We start from the raw sequence: 3,657 nt of genomic DNA, 5'->3' as shown, positions 1-3,657 counted from the left end.
CAGAAGTCTCCACTTTCTTCTGCTTTGGGAGATGAAGGAAAAGAGGGAAGGCAAGCAGCAACTGATTTCCTTTCCCAGCAGTAACTCTCACACCAGTTAGTGGGAAGAGGCAGCAAAACTGTGACCAGATCACACAGAGGCAGTGAGCACCTGGTGAAGCAAGGCCTCTCCCCGGTTATCTGGTAGATACATATCACATAACACCTGCACCAGAACTGCCTTTGAAGCCAATCTGTTTATGAAACAAAAATGAGAGAAAATAACCAAGTCAACCAAGGTGTTTGAGCATGAAAAGGAAGCTCAAGTCAATTAGCTTCCCTCTGATGCCTGAAGTGGATGGGGATTTGGGGGTGGAGGAGCGATGAAACAGCAGATTATCTGACTTTCATGCATTTGCCAGTCTGGCCGGTTCCACGGGATTTCTGGCTGCTGACATCACTGTGCTCCTCCAGGAACCAGCCAACCTACAGTAGTTTTCAGGAAATGCCAAAGAGGTGGTCATTACTGGTTTACTAATAGAATGTCACCCTTCCCCATCATCTCAGGCTTTCAACCTGGGCCTGGGCACTCCACTCTGCCTTCTGCCCTGAGGGACTTCCCAAGCACTTTACTACATCAGGCTGTCCTGGCAGAGCAGCCCCGAGTCCTTTCCTATTTATTTGTCCCATTCCACATTTATTTGTCCCTCTTGGTCTGGCAGGAACATAAAGCATGTTTGTATCATGTTGACAAATGTTCCTCCAGGCACCAGCACTGGATGTCCACAATGGTGCAGTAGTGCAGAGGTAACCTGCCAACCACAGAGATGTGTAGCAGCAGAGATGGCTTCATCTGTGCCACATTCTGCATGACCACAGCACCCTGGTCATGCAGTTCTGCTGCTGGGAGCCCTAAAGCAGAGTGTGGCACATTGTCAAACATCCCAGAGTGGCTGGTCACAGGTCACAGGCTGCTTGGCCCTCCTTCCTAGAAAACACAGCGTCAGTTAAAGCAAAAAAATCAGATTTTGTGGAAGTATCAGAGACTGGCTATTCCCAGGGAGTAGGGGTCAAAGCTGACTGTAAGTGCCCTCTCTGCAAAACGGAAAATGAGATCTGCTGCTGACACTGGGTAACTATTGGGCAATACAGCCATGGGCAGCTCTCACCCACTGGATTTGCTTTAAAAAAAAAAAAAAATTAAATTTCAGGATACGGATGTATAGGCAGCTTCTGGTAGGTTCACATCACAAGAGCCCCAACTGCTCCCTTCACACCCTTGGGCTACATTTTATACCTTGACCAAAGCCCCTTCTGGTCCCTCTGGGTGCTGCTCAGTGTTTGGGTTAAGGATTGTGCATCCACAGTGGAGAAGTAGGAGGAGCAGGAGGACTCACACAAAAGCAGGAGGTTGGTACAAGGCTGCAGTTCAGGGACATTCTCAGATGGGAAGGTCCCTGTGCTCTGAGAATTTCTTGGAGCTGATAATCCCCCACGACCAGACATCCCTCAGTTTATTCAAACAGCGGAAGGGATGTGCTCCCTCTGCTCACCTGCTAAGCCAGGCGCCCAGCATTGGCCCGACTGACCCTGGAATATGCATGCACTCCTCGGAGCCCACCTGCATCCCCCCGAGCAGTCTTGCACGCCCATGAGCACACCTGCACCCCCAGCCCTGGCTGTGCGGTTGCCGGTAAGGCCGCAGGGTGCCGGGTGTGAATGGGGTGGGGGGCTAAGTGTGCAATTGGGGGCCAGGGCACGTGCAGAGGTGGCCAGGAGGGCATGAGGGGGTCCTGGGCACAGCGCAGCCTGTGCTGGAGATGACGGGCTGGGAAGGGGCGGAGGACCCGGGCAGGAGCCGTTTGTAGGAGCCTCCTGCCACCCAGTGTCGGCTCCAGCCAGCGCCGCGCTCCGCGGCTCCCCCCGCCAGGGGCTAGCGGGGGCTCTGCAGGCAAACAGCTTTCGAAACATCAGTTTAACAAAAGCAAAACCCAAATCAACACTCCCACCCCTTAGAAAACAGCCAGAAATCAAACAAGTCCCCAAGACACACTTCTTCCAAAAGCCCTCAAAAACCAAACAAATCCACGGCCATCCTGAAGCATCCTGAAGGTGTGCAGGACACGACCAAGGTCCCGGCGGATGACACCAGCTCTGCCCCCCCCACGCTGGCCATGCCGTCTGGTCTCAGGGCCGATGACAGTGTCACCCTCAGGCCTGCCCGGTCGCACTCAGGTCATTAGTCACCTTTGCACTCAAATGTGACATTTCCCCTTGTGCAGCGTTGGTTTGATGGAGGTGCAGAGGACGGGCCAAGCGCTTCCCCTCCGCTCCAGAGTAACTTCTGGACCTTCCGGCCACTCTCGGCTGACTTGGTCAAGTTCCCAGCAGCGGTCCCACCCGGTACCTTCTCCTTTCCGGGGTCCGGGCCGGCCCCCGACCGCCCCGGGCCGGGATTTCCCATCTGGAGCGGGCACCGAGCGACGGAGCTCGGGCTGCGGAACCCGCAGAAGAGGTGGTGGCCGGGGCCGGGCCAGGCGGAGCCACAGCCGGTACGGCGAGAGCCGGGCGGGGACGAGACCGCGGCGGCCGCCCAGGGGTGGGGAGGAAGCGTCTCCCACGGAAGGAGGGGGGACACGGGGGCGGCACGGGTCGGCAGAGGGCGAGAGAGACCGGGAACGGGAGAGGGAGACCGGGAGAGGGAGAGGAGAAGGTCAAACAGAAGAGGTAACGGCTCGCTAGTGTCGCTGCTGCTACCGCCGCAGCGCCGGGACCGTTTGTCCCTTTGTTCTTTTTCCGTTTGTCCGTTTGTTCGTTCGCCCCGCGCAGCCCGGGGGCAGCACTGGCCGGTCCGCTACCGGGTCATGGGTCAAAGGGTGATGAGGCACTAACACAGGTTCCCCAGAGAAGCGGTGGAAGCTCCATCCCTGGAATGGTTCAAGGGCAGTTTGGATGTAGCTTTGAGCAGTCTGGTCTACTGGAAGGTGTCCCTGCCCATGGAAGGGGGATTGCAAGAAGGTAATCTTTAAGGTTCTTTCGAACCCAAACCATTCTGAGATTCGATGTTTTTTGCACATGGGCCTCTTTTGCTGGAAGGACAATCCATTTGCAAGGACACAGTAAATCCAAAGTCCATACAGTACTGTACCAAAGGATTAAAGTCTTCACTCTTCAATACCTTCTTACTCAACCTCGCTAATTTGGTTCTTCTGAATTTCAACCAGAAATCAACCAGAGATCATTCACATATTATTACAGGGCTGTTCCTCTTTGTTCCTCTATTTTGAGCAAATAATGGCTCAGGTGTCTCTCACTGATATATTGCTGACTGAGGACTAGTCTTCTATACTGCTTATAGAAGAAATTTCCCTTAGATACCCAATTTAGCATGGAAAAAAAAAATCCATTTAAGGGCCTTCAGGAGGATCAAGACATAAAAGTAGATTCTATGATTCTACTTATCAAACCCACAGCAATGGTATTAAAATGTAGGTTTATGACCCCTTCCTCAGTATTTATTAATTAACACTCCAGACTAATTTTGACAGATAAATATGCAGCACCCAACAAGTATAGATCACATGGTAAGAGACACAAGCATCCATCCATACAATAGTCCAACAATTGTGTTTCATTTTATACAGATAACTGAGACCCGGACATTGCAACCAGCTTCTGA

The 3,657-nt window shown here is 53.0% G+C and overlaps 1 long non-coding RNA gene across 1 annotated transcript; it reads right to left on the bottom strand.

Moving 5' to 3' along the window:
- Positions 1-216: 216 nt before the first annotated feature.
- Positions 217-2,747, bottom strand: LOC109145032. The gene is made up of 2 exons (XR_005604716.1): positions 2,226-2,747; positions 217-966 (listed from the first exon to the last, which is right to left on the bottom strand). It is a non-coding gene; the product is annotated as an uncharacterized LOC109145032 (long non-coding RNA).
- Between the last annotated feature and the right edge of the window lie 910 nt (positions 2,748-3,657).

Source organism: Corvus cornix, chromosome 4A (genome assembly GCF_000738735.6).
Source record: "Corvus cornix cornix isolate S_Up_H32 chromosome 4A, ASM73873v5, whole genome shotgun sequence".
Taxonomy (NCBI): domain Eukaryota; kingdom Metazoa; phylum Chordata; class Aves; order Passeriformes; family Corvidae; genus Corvus; species Corvus cornix.
The sequence above is the reverse complement of the archived record's forward strand: the minus strand, read 5'-3'. Positions and strand labels throughout refer to the sequence as shown.